Below are 16,389 nucleotides of genomic sequence, written 5' to 3'. Positions count from 1 at the left end.
ATCTAAAGCTCTTTGGTCTTTCATAGGCTTATATCTACATTTCTATACAATGTTCTACAGTGAAAGTAATCTGCTGAGAGGGGTAACAAGTACACTGTAAACACCAATGCAATGTAGAAACAGAAAATATTTATTCGGCCAAACATTACTGTTGTATACAGTAGCATACAACAAAACCATAAACATATGTAAACCAAAAGTATATTCTTTAGAATACAGTAAAGACAACAATTGTGTGTGTGGGGTCCCAGGGGGGGGGGGGTCAGTCCTGGAATTGGTAGGGGGGCAGTCACCAGTGCTAAGCTTCATCTCTTCTCCGGCCTGGGTCTGGCCACAATACTTCGTCCACATCACAAGATAAGTTCTCTCTTGCCAAACATCAAGGGAAGTATCTCCTAGTGTGGCATATCCAACCTTGGACAGAGGCCACCTCTATGTCCCCACATGCGTCCTCCATTGCCTGGAGAAGCGGCATGCGGGCATAGGGTTGGCGATCATACACTTTCCAGCGCCAGGCTGAGAAGAATTCCTCTACGGGATTTAGAAAAGGTGAATATGGGGGTAGGTATAAAACTACAAATTGTGTATGGGTGGAAAACCAGTTTTGGACCAGAACTGTAAGGGATTTCCTCCTCTTCCTCTGAAGAGGAGAGGCGAGAAGGATCGGAGGACCAATATGTGGCGTGGTAAGTGTCCATGGTTATTTTAATACAGTTTTTTTTGATTGCTTAAGCACGATTTTCAAAACAGGGCCGTGTTTTCAAAACACTACACCCAATTAGCACAACCACACACCCAATTAGCACAACCACACACCCAATTAGCAAAACACTACAGATCCTTTGCAAAATTAAACACTCTTGTAAAAACTATACACTTCTTTATAAAAACCACACTTTGTTACCATATGAAACACACGTTTCACATTACTATACTCTGTTTGCACAAGTTACACTCTGCTGTGATAAACCCAAAACACTTTTAGCACTTCCACTACTTCCCTATGATTAGAGTAGGCTACTATCAACAAAGTACAAATATAATGTAAATTCACCAAACACTACACAAGACCAATGTTGCAGACTGAAGAAACTCATTTGTTTCTCAACACGCCCAAACTGTTGACATGGAGATTCATAATACTGTAACCAAACGTCACTTTACGTATTGTAAGTTAAAAAAAATAAAAAAAATAACTAGACATTGTCTCTTCGCCTAGCTGGATCTGGCCAGAGAATTATCAACATCGCAGGCAATGTTGTTATTAGCAAGACACCTTGGGAAGAAACGTCTTGAATGATGAATCCATCCTTGCATTGCTGCTACCTCCATCTGGTCACAGGCCTCCTCCATGGATTGGATGAGGGGTACCTCAGCCTTCCACCGCCATGCCGAGAAAAACTCTTCTATAGGGTTGAGGAATGGAGAGTATGGTGGAAGATATAGGATGGTGAAATGTGGATGTTGCTGAAACCAGTTCTGAACCAGAGCAGAGCGGTGGAAAGACACGCTGTCCCAGACAACAATGTATTGCATATGATCGATTTGATTTGCTGCTGTTATGTTGTGCAATTGGTCCAAGAATGTAAGTATGAGTGCTGTGTTGTAAGGGCCCATATGGGCCTGGGGTGGAGGACACCATTCTGTGTAATGGCTGCACAGAGTGTTATATTACCCCCACGTTGCCCTGGGACATTGACTATAGCCCTGTGGCCAATGATGTTTCTTCCCCTCCTTCGTGTTCTCGTCAGGTTGAACCCAGCCTCATCTACGTAAATGAACTCATGCTGGATCTCCTCTCCATCCATTCGTAAAACTCTCTGAAAAACAGTGTCAAGCAAAATTATGTAGTTCAGTGTAGATCTAGTATACATATTACAGTACAGTAAAAGATTATGAGACAGTATGCAAGATCACACTGCTAAAGTGAATACATACCTCGGCATAATCATGCCGCACTCGATAAATTTGCTTCATTTGAATATGTTTTTTTTAGGATGCCTGGCAGTGTTGATGTTGAGACCTGATGGATATCGTTGAAAATGGCGTGGTTATTGACAATGTTAGCTTGGAGCTGCTTGAGTGTTATAGCATTGTTGGCCAAAACCATGTTTACTATCTCCCCTCTTGCTGTTCTGTGAACATAGGAGGCCTTCCCCCTTGTCGTCCATGACCCACAATTCTGTGTAGAAAAACAGTATACAATAGTACAGTAATTTCACAGGAAAAGGTAACGATAGTGCATAGAATACAGTACTGTAAGCAGTTACTGAAACCGTGCAGATGTTTTTGATATGATGATATTTTTACAATACCTATTTTCCAGTCGAAATGTTCTCATCACACTTGCCACTGTATATCGGCTTAGATTTGGTTGTACTCGCAGTCCAGCCTCCCTCAGCGTCAGGCCGTGGTTGACAACGTGGTCAACCAGTGTTGCGCGGATCTCATTTGTCAGATTCGTCCTCTTTGAGCACCTTCTTGTCCTCCTCGTAGTAGTCTTATTCTTTCTCTGACTCTTTCCATTGTGCTTGAAGACCGATGAACTCACCTGCTGCTTTTTATAGTGCTTATACACCTGATTGGTGTGTCTACAATTAAGCAAACAAGTGTTTGCACACCTGATGCCTGTGTTGAACAAATTGGTTGGACGGTGTGGTAATTTGACAGTCATTGCTCTGGTATTGCAAGGACGTGACTTCATGATAGATTTTTGTGTGTAATGTATGTTATAAGTGTGTTTAGTGTTTTGAAAATCACTGTGTGTAGAGTTTTGCAACAAGTGTGAGGTTGACAATGTGCTTATAGTTGTGCAAATATGGGCTGATGTTTTACTTCTTGAGTGTAAGGTTTTGCTAATAGTGTACTACTTTTAATTTGAGTGTTTAAGCAATCCAAAGAAACTGTAAGAAATACTACACATGAACACGACTGAAATACAAAAACAATAAATGTGGAATGAACGAAACCCAAAACAATACCGTGTGGTGAAAAACACAGACACGGAAACAAACACACAGTGAAACCCAGGCTACCTAAGTATGATTCTCAATCAGAGACAACTAATGACACCTGCCTCTGATTGAGAACCATACTAGGCCGAAACATAGAAATCCCCAAATCATAGAAAAACAAACATAGACTGCCCACCCCAACTCACGCCCTGACCTTACTAAATAATGACAAAACAAAGGAAATAAAGGTCAGAACGTGACAAGAACAGCCCGGGGAAAACTAACCCCGTTTTGAGTGATGGCATCACACATAGTTATATTACCCCCATGCTGTCCAGGGACATTGGTAATTGCCCTCTTTCCTAGTCAACCTCATCCACATAAATAAATTAATGGTGAATTATATGGGCATCCAGCTCCAATACTCTCTGTAACAGACAAAAGGATATACAGATGAGTAAATATGGTATGTCTGAAGAACTGGAACTAGTGTTGCATACATGCCTCTACAAAGTCATGTCGCATATTCTTGACTCTGTCAGAGTTTCTCTCAAATGGCACCTTGTAAAGTCGTTTCATCGTCACTCGGTGCCGTTGGAGGATGCGTTGTATGGTCGACTGGCTTACAGCATTGATGTTGTTAAATAAGGTGTCATCTCTCGAATCCTAATTGCATTGTTGGCCAAAACCATATTTGTAATTGCAGTCTCTTGTACATCTGTAAACAAGCGTCCTCATCATCCATGATGTCTTTGCCTTTCCACTCTGTACAGAATTCAAACACAGTATGTGTTCAGCATAGAAACTGTAAACAACGTACAAACAAATGTAGTACAGCATGATAACCAACCTCATTCATTCAATGCAGTGCAGTAAATGGATGGCTTAGAGTTACAAATGTTTATGCAATCATACGTATTTTACAGTACATTACTGTAATGCTAAAATAGTCATTAGATAGTTGCATACCTGTTCTCATTTCTGAAGGTTCAAATTATGGACGCCACTGTAAATCGACTCAAGTTGGTCAAACCGTGGTTGATCACATGATCAACAAGTGTTGCCCCAATCTCATTAGAGATGGCTCTCCTTCCTTCTCTTCTTTGTCCTCGCCCTCTTCTTCCTTTTCCTCTCCCTCCTACTCCTCTTGCTCTCTGTCCATTTTAGGCATCCATTGCTCAAAACAGGTAATCTGACCTTTGACCTATTTATAGGCCTATACTACAGTAAAGCAGTGATTAGTTAGTGATCAGTTAAGCTATTAGTGTTTGCACATGTGAGGAGTGTGTGTGTGACCTGGTGAATACGTGTAGCATTTTGATTGGTTGTGTTTGGAAAAGGAAAGCAAGTCACTTCCTGTTAGATTTTTGTGTTTTTGGTAGAGAATTGTGTTGTAGTGTTTTGAAAAAGTGTTTCATGCAATTGACAACTGAGTCAAAGGCTGAGAAATAGCTTATGGTTTTGGATATTTGGTGTGTAGTTTTGCACTTTGAGTGAGAGGTTTAAAAAATCGTGTGACATGAAAAGATTTTGTGTGTAAGCAGTTGGAAAAAACTGTAATGTAAAAGTGGAATTTCCAGCAATGTAAAAAGTCCAGGCCTGGTTTCCAGAGACAAGCTATGTCACCTGGAATGCTGACTGGCTGTTTCACAGTAGTCTTGAATAACTTCAGAGTTGGATGACCGTTCAAAATATTTTTTTTTCAGTCGGAGCTCGTTTTTGTTCGAGTTCCCAGTTGGATTGAAGGAACTGAAGTCGGAAGTCAAAGATTTCCAAGTTCCGAGTTCAGCTTCCGAGTTCCCTGTTGGTTTGAATGCAGCATCACACATTTTAATTTATTTTACTCCATGTACAGATGACAAATATCAGGCACAAATATGAATTATACAAATGATCAGCAATCAAAAGCTTAAATATGTCTACCGTGTCCACTGTGTCCAGATTCCCTTTCCCCGCACTATTTTCAAATGACAGTATGCTCAAACTGGACAGTTTTATCTCAATCTCTTCATTCAAAGACTCAATCATGGAAACTCTTACTGACAGTTGTTGGCTGCTTTGAGTGAGGAATTGTTGTCTCTACCTTCTTACCCTTTGTGATGTTGTCTTGTTCTCGGGACAAGAATAGACTGGCGAGTTTCAGAAGAAAGTTCTTTGTTTCTGGCCATTTTGATCCTGTAATTGAAAGCACAAATGCTGCCGCTCCAGATACTCCACTAGTCTAAAGTAGGCCAGTTTTATTGCTTATTTAATCAGTACAATAGTTTTCAGCTGTGCTAACATATTTGAAAAAGGGTTTTCTAATGATCAATGAGCCTTTTAAAATGTTAAACTTGGACTGTCACGCCTTGGTCATTGTATCTTGTGTTTTTGTTATATGTTTGGGTAGGCCAGGGTGTGACATGGGTTTATATGTTGTATTTCGTATTGGGGTTTGTATTAATTAGGAGTGTATTAGTAGGGGTGTGTCTAGTTAGGCTTGGCTGCCTGAGGCGATTCCTAATTGGAGTCAGCTGATTCTCGTTGTCTCGGATTGGGAACCGTATTTAGGCAGCCTGAGTGCGCGTTGTATTTCGTGGGCGATTGTACCTGTCTTAGTGTTAGTCACCAGATAGGCTGTATTAGTTTCACTCGTTTGTTGTTTTGTATTCTCAGTTATTTCATGTACAGCATTTTCTTCATTAAATGTCATGAGTAACCTACACGCTGCATTTCGGTCTGACTTTCTACAAACAACAGAAGAACAACATTACAGAATCACCCACCACGATTCACAGACCGAGCAGCGTGTGAACTGGCAGGATCTGAAGGAGGACGATATGGATTATACTACGTGGGAAGAAATCGACAGGTGGGCAGCCGACCCAGGGCGAGTGCAGGAGCCCGCCTGGGATTCCCTGCAGCAATGCGAAGAGGGCTATACACGTATGGAATCGAGAAGGAAAGCATTGCTATACAGAGCGAAAACTGAAGGTAACAGGGGAAAGCGCAGAGAGAGAGTGGCTGAGTCAGGAAACAGACCTGAGCTTACTCTCCCTGTTAATCGTGAAGAGCAGTTGCAATGGGAGAGAATGCATCATTTGGAGATTTGGACATGGGAGGAGGAATTAGACGGTCAAGGACCCTGGGAGCAGCCGGGAGAATATCGCAGTCCCAAGGAGGAAATAGAGGCAGCTAAAGCGGAGAGGCGTATGTATGAGGAGGCAGCACGGCGACGCGGTTGGAAACCGGAAAAACAGCCCAAAAAAATTATTGGGGGGGAGCTAGAAGGGAGAATAGTTATGCCAGGTAGGAAACCTGCGCATACTCCCTGTGCTCACCGTTGGGCTAGAGAGACCGGGCAGGCACCGTGTTATGCTATGGAGCGCACAGTGTTTCCAGTGCGGGTGCAGAGCCAGCTGCGACTCATACCAGCCCTTCCTATTGGCCGGGCTAGAGTGGGCATCGAGCCAGGTAAGCTTGGGCAGGCTCGGTGCTCAAGAGCTCCAGTGCGCCTGCACGGTCCGGTCTATCCAGAGCCACCTCTACACACCAGTCCTCCGGTAGCAGCTCCCCGCACCAGGCTTCCTGTGCGTGTCCTCGCGCCAGTACCACCAGTTCCAGCACCACGCACCAGGCCTCCAGTGCGCCTCGCCTGTTTAGCGCAGCCAGAGCTTTTCTCCTCTCCTGCGCTGCCGGAGTCTCCTGTCTGTCCAGCGCCACCAGTGCTCCCAGTCGGCCCAGCGCGTCCAGTGCGCATCGCCTGTTCAGCACAGCCAGTGCTTTTCTCCCCTCCTGCGCTGCCGGAGTCTCCCGCTTGTTTAGCGCAACCAGAGCTGTTCTCTTCTCCTGCGCTATCGGAGTCTCCCGCTTGTTTAGCGCAACCAGAGCTGTTCTCCTCTCCTGCGCTGCCGGAGTCTCCTGTCTGTCCAGCGCCACCAGTGCTACCAGTCGGCCCAGTGCGTCCAGTGCGCATCGCCTGTTCAGCACAGCCAGTGCTTTTCTCCCCTCCTGTGCTATCGGAGTCTCCAGCCTGTTCAGCTCAGCCAGAGCCTTTCTCCTCTCCTGTGCTGCCGGAGTCTCCTGTCGGCCCAGCGTCACCAGTCTGCCAGGATCCACCAGAAGTGCCAGTCTGCCAAGATCTTCTAAATCGGCCAGACAACCTTAATCATCCAGGTCCACCAGCCAGCCAGGATTTACCGGAGCCTACTACCTGCCTGAGCTTCCTCTCAGTACTGAGCTTCCTCTCAGTACTAGGCTCCCTCTCTGTACTGGGCTCCCTTTCAGTACCGAGCTTCCTCTCAGTACCGAGCTTCCTCTCAGTACCGGGCTTCCCCTCAGTACCGGGCTTCCCCTCAGTACCGGGCTTCCCCTCAGTACTGGGCTTCCCCTCATTACCGGGCTGCTTCGGTCCCGGGCTGCCCCTCTGTCCCGGGCTGCCCCTCTGTCCCGGGCTGCCCCTCTTTTCCCGGGCTGCCCCGCTGTCCCGGACTGCCCCTCTATCCTGAGTTGCCCCTCTATCCCGAGTTGCCCCTCTGTCCCGAGCTGCCCCTCTGTCCCGAGCTGCCCCTCTGTCCCGAGCTGCCCCTCTGTCCCGAGCTGCCCCTCTGTCCCGAGCTGCCCCTCTGTCCCGAGCTGCCCCTCAGTTATGTGGGGATCAGGGTGAGGACTATTAGGCCATGGTCGGCGGAGAAGGTGGATTATCCTAGGACGCGAAGGGGAGGAACTAGGACATTTATGGAGTGGGGTCCACGTCCCGAGCCAGAACCGCCACCATGGACAGACGCCCACCCGGACCCTCCCTATGCTCTTGAGGTGTGTCCCGGAGTCCGCACCTTAGGGGGGGGTTCTGTCACGCCTTGGTCATTGTATCTTGTGTTTTTGTTATATGTTTGGGTAGGCCAGGGTGTGACATGGGTTTATATGTTGTATTTCGTATTGGGGTTTGTATTAATTAGGAGGGTGTATTAGTAGGGGTGTGTCTAGTTAGGCTTGGCTGCCTGAGGCGATTCCTAATTGGAGTCAGCTGATTCTCGTTGTCTCGGATTGGGAACCGTATTTAGGCAGCCTGAGTGCGCGTTGTATTTCGTGGGCGATTGTACCTGTCTTAGTGTTAGTCACCAGATAGGCTGTATTAGTTTCACTCGTTTGTTGTTTTGTATTCTCAGTTATTTCATGTACAGCATTTTCTTCATTAAATGTCATGAGTAACCTACACGCTGCATTTCGGTCTGACTTTCTACAAACAACAGACGAACAACATTACATGGACTAGGTAACACAATGTGCCATTGGAACACAGGAGTGATGGTTGCTGATAATGGGCCTCTGTACATCTATGTAGATATCCCATTAAAAATCAGCTGTTTCCAGCTACAAAAGTCATTTACAACATTACAATGTCAACACTGTATTTCTGATCAATTTGATGTTATTTTAATGGACAAAAATGGGCTTTTCTTTCAAAAACAAGGATGTTTCTAAGGGACCCCAAACTTTTGAAAGATTGTGTATATACAGTTGAAGTCGGAAGTTTACATACACTTAGGTTGGAGCCATTAAAACTAGTTTTTCAACCACTCAACAAATGTCTTGTTAACAAACTATAGTTTTGGCAAGTCGGTTAGGACATCTACTTTATGCATCACTCAATTAATGCATGACTCATTTTGACCAACAATTGTTTACAGCCAGATTATTTAACTTATAATTCACTGTATCACAATTCCAGTGGGTCAGAAGTTTACATACAATAAGTTGACAGTGCCTTTAAACAGCTTGGAACTTTCCAGAAAAGTATGTCATAGCTATAGAAGCTTCTGAAATGCTAAATGACATCATTTGAGTCAATTGGAGGTGTACCTGTGGATGTATTTCAAGGCCTACCTTCAAACTCAGTGCCTCTTTGCTTGACATCATGAGAAAATGAAAAGAAATCAACCAAGACCTCAGCATTTTATTTGTAGATCTCCACAAGTCTGGTTCATCCATGGGAGCAATTTCCAAATGCCTGAAGGTACCATGTTCATCTATACAAACAATAGTACGCAAGTATAAACACCATGGGACCACGCAGCCGTCATACCGCTCAGGAAGGAGACGCGTTCTGTCTCCTAGAGATGAACGTACTTGGTGCGAAAAGTGCAACTCAATCCCAGAAACAACAGCAAAGGACCTTGTGAAGATGTTGCTGGACGAAACAGGTACAAAAGTATCTATATCCACAGTAAAACTAGTCCTATATCGACATAACCTGAAAGGCCGCTCAGCAAGGAAGAAGCCACTGCTACATAACCACCACAAAAAGCCAGGCTACGGTTTGCAACTGCACATGGGTACAAAGATCGTACCTTTTGGAGAAATATCCTCTGGTCAGATGAAACAAAAATAGTACTGTTTGGCCATAATGACCATCATTATGTTTGGAGGAAAAAGGGGGAGGCTTGCAAGCTGAAGAACACCCTCCCAACCATGAAGCACGAGGGTGGCAGCATAATGTTGTGGGGGTGCTTTGCTGCAGGAGGGACTGGTGCACTTCACAAAATAGATAGAAAATTACGTGGATATATTGAAGCAACATTTCAAGTGGGTCTTCCAAATGGACAATGACCCCAAGCATACTTCCAAAGTTTTGGCAAAATGACGTTTAGACAACAAAGTCAAGTTATTGGAGTGGTCATTACAAAGTATTGATCTCAATCGTACATACAATTTGTGGGCTGATCTGAAAAAGCGTCTGCGAGCAAGGAGGCCTACAAACCTGACTCAGATTCACCAGCTCTGTCAGGAGGAATGGGAAAGTGATGAACCACTGGGAATGTGATGAAAGAAATTAAAGCTGATTCTAACTGACCTAAGACAGGGAATTTTTACTTGGATTAAATGTCAGGAATAGTAAAAACTGAGTTTAAATGTAATTGGCTAAGGTGTATGTAAACTTCCGACTTCAACTGTCACGTCCTGACCTTAGTTCCTTTTTTATGTCTCGTTTTTTAGTTTGGTCAGGGCGTGGGTTGGGGTGGGCATTCTATGTTTTGTGTTCAGTGTTTTCTATTTCTATGTGTTTGGCCTGTTATGGTTCCCAATCAGAGGCAGCTGGCAATCGTTGTCTCTGATTGAGAACCATACTTAGGCAGGGGAGACCTACAGGAGGCCTGTTGCGTGGAGGAGGCACCGGATGGACCGGGCTGTGGGGGAGCACTGGAGCTCTGGTGCGCAGCCTTGGCACCACTCCTCTAGGCTGGATGACCACTTTGGCCCGGACCCTCCGGAGTGCAGGCACAGGTTGAACCGAGCTGTGGGGGAGCACTGGAGATCTAGTGCATACCCCTCGCACCTCTTCTTTAGGCTCAATGCCCACATTTGCCCGGCACGGGCGGAGCGCAGGCATAGGGCGAACTGCACCCTCCCAGCGTCCCGGAGACACAGCACACAGAGCCGGCGCAGGATACCCTGTGCCGAAACGGCGTACCGGAGACCAAACATGCTGAGCTGGCACAACACGCCCTGGCTGGATGCTCTCGCATGGCACTTGCGGGGGGCTGGCCTATAGCACTGGCAACACCGTGCGCTTCACCGCATAACACGGTGCCTGACCAGTACTACGCCTCTCCCGGTAAGCATGAGGAGTTGGCTCAGGTCTATCGCCTGACTCCGCCAATCTCTCCGTGTGCCCCCCATAAAATTGTTTTTGGGGTTGCCTCTCGTTCCTGTTGCGCTGCCTTACCTCATATCGCCGCCGCTCAGCTTTCGCTGCCTCCAGTTCTTCTTTGGGGCGGCGATATTCCCCAGCTTGTGCCCAGGGTCCCTTGCCGTCCAATATCTCCTCCCAAGTCCAGGAGTCCAGAACCCTCTACTCCTTGTTACGCTGCTTGGTCATTTGGTTGTGGGTAGTTCTGTAACGATTGTCTTCCTCTTCTGATGAGGAATAGGATGGATCGGACCAATGCGCAGCGTGGTAAGTTTTCATGTTATATGTATTTGAACAGAAACACTAACCAAAATAACAAAGAGAGTAAAACGAAAATGAAACAGTCTTATAGGTGCAACAAAACCACTAATCAGAAAATAACTACCCACAACCCATAGTGGGAAAACAGTCTGCCTAAGTATGGTTCTCAATCAGAGACAACGATTGACAGCTGCCTCTGATTGGGAACCATACCAGGCCAAAACCAGAAATACAAAACCTAGAACAAAACATAGAATGCCCACCCCAACTCACGCCTTGACCAAACTAAAATAGAGACATAAAAAAGGAACTAAGGTCAGGATGTGACAGTGCGTGCATTTTTCTCTCTTCATTTAGCCTCTACGTGGAAAATCCCAACTCACCAGATTCAATAAGGCTACGTTTAACTCCTCCTAATGAAGCTGCTGTGACACAAGATAAGGCCTCAGCACGGCCTCGTTTTCCACAGGTAGAAGGCCACAGGTTAGTCCATCCGTCATTCCCTACCACTGTTCAACCCAGCGTCTTTGGAAAAGCACCCGACTCTGAACAAGAGAACAAGGAAGAAGGAGTTCAAAACCATACCACTGTGGCATTCGTCAAGCTGTCAGAGGAGCCCGCCCCTGTGTTTTCACTCCTCCCAAAAGAGGGCCATCTTACACACTGTTTTGTGTTTGACGAGGGCAACGATCATATCCTAAACTTATTGATCCAAACACGCACTTCATCTCGAGGGTGATTTACTTTCTTTTTTTTGCCATTCATGGTCATAGTCATGGCTTCAATCTGTCAGAGACATGGCACGACAGGCACACTAGCTGGCTAGGCCTCGCAGACACTTTTTTCCCCCAATTTTGAATGCTATCAGTGCAGCTGTGCTGGTCTATATCGACGGCCCATCTGCCATGAGTGAGAGATGCAAACAAAAGCCTCTTTTGTCCCATCCATATTATCTCTCTCTGTTACCTCATTTTCAATTAATTACACAAAACAATGATTTCAGCTGCAGACTGGGTTAATGGTTTAGTTAATTTAGAATATGGACAATGCAGTTGTTGTCTTTCTTATGAAGAAGGTCAAAACCAAATGAGCATGGAGGATGAATATTGCTTTTTAAATTGACTATGAGTTCATCAATACTTGGAATAACTTATAATGATGTTGCTGTATTATATCTTGAGTAAGCATTATTGATTGACCGTTTATTATGTGGGTATGTTGGCTGATTCACTTTACTAGTTTTTATTTAGTTGAATATTTCTAAGAATATATATATATTGTTTTTATATTATTTAGTTTCAGTTTTAGTGTTAGGGACAGATAGCAGCCTATGGGAAGATCTAAATTGCATACTCCTTGCATCCTAGCTCCTTGTCTCCTTCTTAAAACCCATTGGATGACAAAGCCAAAGTCACTCCCCTCTGACCTTCTCTTCCATTGGGTTTTGAGAAGGAGGAGAGGAGAAAGGATGCGATGAGTATGCAATTGAGATCTTCTCTGTGTGGTAGGCTAGGAGCCGTTTTTGTCTTGTATAGTTGTGTTTTTGGGGATGACATTTCTTGCTACTGCGGGATAGTAATGCTAAAGGTGATGGGTCAGTTCATAGGTTATAGGTTGGGTTTAAAGAGACACAAGATGATGACGTAGAGATGACATAGACGCACAAAGTAAACATATGTAATAGGTCAATTTCAACAATTAACAAGGAGCATTGAAGCCAAGGCGTGTGTGTGTGTGTGTGTGTGTGTGTGTGTGTGTGTGTGTGTGTGTGTGTGTGTGTGTGTGTGTGTGTGTGTGTGTGTGTGTGTGTGTGTGTGTGTGTGTGTGTGTGTGTGTGTGTGTGTGTGTGTGTGTGTGTGTGTGTGTGTGTGTGTGTGTGTGTGTGTGTGTGAGAGAAAGGTGAAAGTGCCCTTTTATGTAGAGCAGGGTTGGCATCCATTGTCTACAGCCTTTCTTCATCATTGTGACTGGTTCTTATCTTTTTACCACTCAGTTCCCCCTTTTTCCATAGTAGACCATTGGCCAAAATTAAGCTTTAACCGGCAGGGCGAGGCCTTACATTTTCTTTAAGAGTGGTGGAACAGAGAGAGAAAGCGAGACAAAGCAAAATGAGAATAGGTCCTTAAAATCCAACTCCTTCCACACCATAGTGCTGATACCAACATTTTCATACTCAATACAACTACACGTGTTTTCTGGATCCAATCTGTCACCACAAACATTCAAAACAACTCTCTGTTGTAATATTGTAAGCCTATTTTGAGAAGTTTTATCGTGTCTGTTGTGTGTGACGGCACTCAATAAAGATTTAAACCCTTTCCTCACATACAGAGAGCTAGGGTAAATAATTAGAGTGAGGTATGTGCAACAACTTGTTCCGTCCCCACACCTGCTAGTGGTTGACGTTCCTTGGCCCGTGATCATGGCTCACATGGCTGCTCCTGGCTCACATCAACACCATCATCCCAGAAACTCTAGACCCACTCCAATATGCATACCGCCCCAACAGATCCACAGATGATGCAATCTCTATTGCACTCACCACTGCCCTTTCCCACCTGGACAAAGGGAACAGCTACATGAGAATGCTATTCATTGACTACAGCTCAGCGTTCAACACCGTAGTTCCCTCAAAGCTCATCACGAAGCTAAGGACCCTGGGACTAAACACCTCCCTCTGCAACTGGATCCTGGACTTCCTGACGGGCCGTCCCCAGGTGGTAACAACATATCCGCCATGCTGATCATCAACACAAATCAAATCAAATTTTTTAGAAGCTTGTGCTTCCAGTTCTGACAATGCAGTAATAACCAATGAGTAATCTAACCTAACAATTCCACAACTGCTACCTTATACACACAAGTGTAAAGGGATGAAGAATATATACATAAAGACATATGAATGAGTGATGGTACAGAACATTATAGGCAAGATGCAGTAGATGGTATCGAGTACAGTATATACATATGAGATGAGTAATGTAGGGTATGTAAACATATAAAAGTGGCATTGTTTAAAGTGGCTAGTGATACATGTATTACATAAAGATGGCAAGATGCAGTAGATGATATAGAGTACATTATATACATATGAGATGAGTAATGTAGGGTATGTAAACATTATATTAAGTGGCATTGTTTAGTGGCTAGTGATACATTTTTTTTACATCAATTTTTCCATTATAAAAGTGGCTGGAGTTGAGTCAGTATGTTGGCAGCAGCCACTCAATGTTCGTGGTGGCTGTTTAACAGTCTGATGGCCTTGAAATAGAAGCTGTTTTTCAGTCTCTCGGTCCCTGCTTTGATGCACCTGTACTGACCTCGCCTTCTGGATGATAGCGGGGTGAACAGGCAGTGGCTCGGGTGGTTGTTGTCCTTGATGATCTTTATGGCCTTCCTGTGACATCGGGTGGTGTAGGTGTCCTGGAGGGCAGGTAGTTTGCCCCCGGTGATGTGTTGTGCAGACCTCACTACCCTCTGGAGAGCCTTACAGTTGTGGGTGAAGCAGTTGCCGTACCAGTCGGTGATACAGCCCGACAGGATGCTGTATCTGTAAAAGTTTATGAGTGCTTTTGCTTTTCCTGAGGTTGAAGAGGCACAGCTGCGCCTTCTTCACCGCGCTGTCTGCGTGGGTGGACCAATTCAGATTGTCCGTGATGTGAAAATTATCCCGCTAACGGGATGGGTCAATGTTGAGGATCAGCGGGGTGGAGAAGTTAATAGCTGCTGTGGGTACGACATCAACGATGCACTTGCTAATAAACTCGCTCACCGAATCAGGGTATTCGTCAATGTTGTTGTTTGACGCAATGCGGAACATATCCCAGTAAATATTTTTAGTAATTTAATTTGAATTTGGTGCTGTGGGTACGACATCAACGATGCACTTGCTAATAAACTCGCTCACCGAATCAGGGTTGTCAATGTTGTTGTTTGAACATATCCCAGTCCACATTGCGTCGTGCGCAATTCATTTGTTTGCTTTTCTGATCGAAGCAATCTTGAGAGCGTGGAAATTCAGCGGATGTTGATGAAAATTATCCCGCTAACGGGATGGGTCGCGAAGAAGTTAATAGCTGCTGTGGGTACGACATCAACGATGCACTTGCTAATAAACTCGCTCACCGAACCCCAGGGGCCCCTCAAGGGTGCGTTCTCAGTCCCCTCCTGTACTCTCTGTTCACTCATGACTGCATGGCCAGGCATGACTCCAACACCATCATCAAGTTTGCAAATGACACAACAGTGGGAGGCCTGATCATCAACAACTACGAGACAGCCTATAGGGAGGAGGTCAGAGATCTGGCCGCGTGGTCCCAGGACAACAACCTCTCCCTCAACGTGATCAAGACAAAAGAGATGATTGTGGACTAAATGAAAAGGAGGACCGAGCACGCCCCCATTCTCATCGACAGGGCTGCAGTGGAGCAGGTTGAGAGCTTCAAGTTCCTTGGTGTCCACATCACCAACAAACTATCACGGTCCAACATTAAGACAGTCGTGAAGAGGGCACGACAAAGCCTATTCCCCCATCAGGAGACTGAAAAGATTTGACATGGGTCCTCAAATCCTCAAAAAGATCTACAGCTGCACCATCGACAGCATCTTGACTGGTTGCATCATTGCCTGGTATGGCAACTGCTCGACCTCCAACCGCAAGGCTCTACAGTGGGTAGTGTGTACGGCCCCCCAGCACATCACTGGGGCCAAGCTTCCTGCCATCCAGGACCTCTATACCAGGCGATGTCAGAGGAAGGCCCTAAAAATTGTCAAAGTCTCCAGCCACCCTAGTCATAGACTGTTCTCTCTGCTACCACACAGCAAGCGGTACTGGAGTACCAAGTCTAGTTCCAAAAGGCTTCTTAATTCTTAACAGCTTCTACCCACAAGCCATAAAACTCCTGAACAGCTAATCAAAGGGCTACCCAGACCCCTCTTTTAAGCTGCTGCTACTCCTGTTTATTATCTATGCATAGTCACTGTAACTCTACCTACATGTACATATTACCTCAATTTCTTTGACTAATCGGTGTGCCCGCACATTGACTCTGTACCGGTACCCCCTGCATATAGCCTCGCTATTGTTATTTTACTCCTGCTGTTTAATTTTTAATTTTCCATTTTGTTTATCTATTTTTTTACCACTTTTTTCTTAACTTCTTAAAGCATTGTTGGTTAAGGGCTTGTAAGTCAGCATTTCACTGTAAGGTATTCGGCGCATGTGACAAATACAATTTGATTTGATTTGATCTTGAGTTCAACCTCTTGAGTTCAACAACTATATAAAAGGGTGAATGACTATTTTTTTAAAGATAAGGCGGAGCCAGGCCTACTGCGGTAGCCAGCCTGTCAGGAGAGAACCATACTGCCCATTGAAGTCAGGTTAATGTGTTGTGAGATTAGACCCAAACATAAGGATGGCTGAGTAAGTCCAGTAGGGCTAGGCCTCTCTCCATGCCACACTGTGGTTTGCTTGTGTTTAGTCTCTAAAAAAGAAAAAAAAAC

At 45.1% G+C, this 16,389-nt stretch overlaps 2 long non-coding RNA genes across 2 annotated transcripts; both read right to left on the bottom strand.

Moving 5' to 3' along the window:
* Positions 1 to 274: 274 nt before the first annotated feature.
* Positions 275 to 3,024, bottom strand: LOC124018774. Its single transcript, XR_006835683.1, has 3 exons — positions 2,316 to 3,024; positions 1,939 to 2,182; positions 275 to 1,820 (listed from the first exon to the last, which is right to left on the bottom strand). It is a non-coding gene; the product is annotated as an uncharacterized LOC124018774 (long non-coding RNA).
* An 80-nt stretch (positions 3,025 to 3,104) lies between these two features.
* LOC124018719 lies at positions 3,105 to 11,410 on the bottom strand. The gene is made up of 4 exons (XR_006835671.1): positions 11,268 to 11,410; positions 3,924 to 4,755; positions 3,516 to 3,719; positions 3,105 to 3,382 (listed from the first exon to the last, which is right to left on the bottom strand). It is a non-coding gene; the product is annotated as an uncharacterized LOC124018719 (long non-coding RNA).
* Positions 11,411 to 16,389: the final 4,979 nt, after the last annotated feature.

The sequence above is a fragment of the Oncorhynchus gorbuscha genome, linkage group LG01 (assembly GCF_021184085.1).
Source record: "Oncorhynchus gorbuscha isolate QuinsamMale2020 ecotype Even-year linkage group LG01, OgorEven_v1.0, whole genome shotgun sequence".
In the NCBI taxonomy this organism is placed as follows: Eukaryota; Metazoa; Chordata; class Actinopteri; order Salmoniformes; family Salmonidae; genus Oncorhynchus; species Oncorhynchus gorbuscha.
This window is presented reverse-complemented; position numbering and strand designations above follow the sequence as displayed.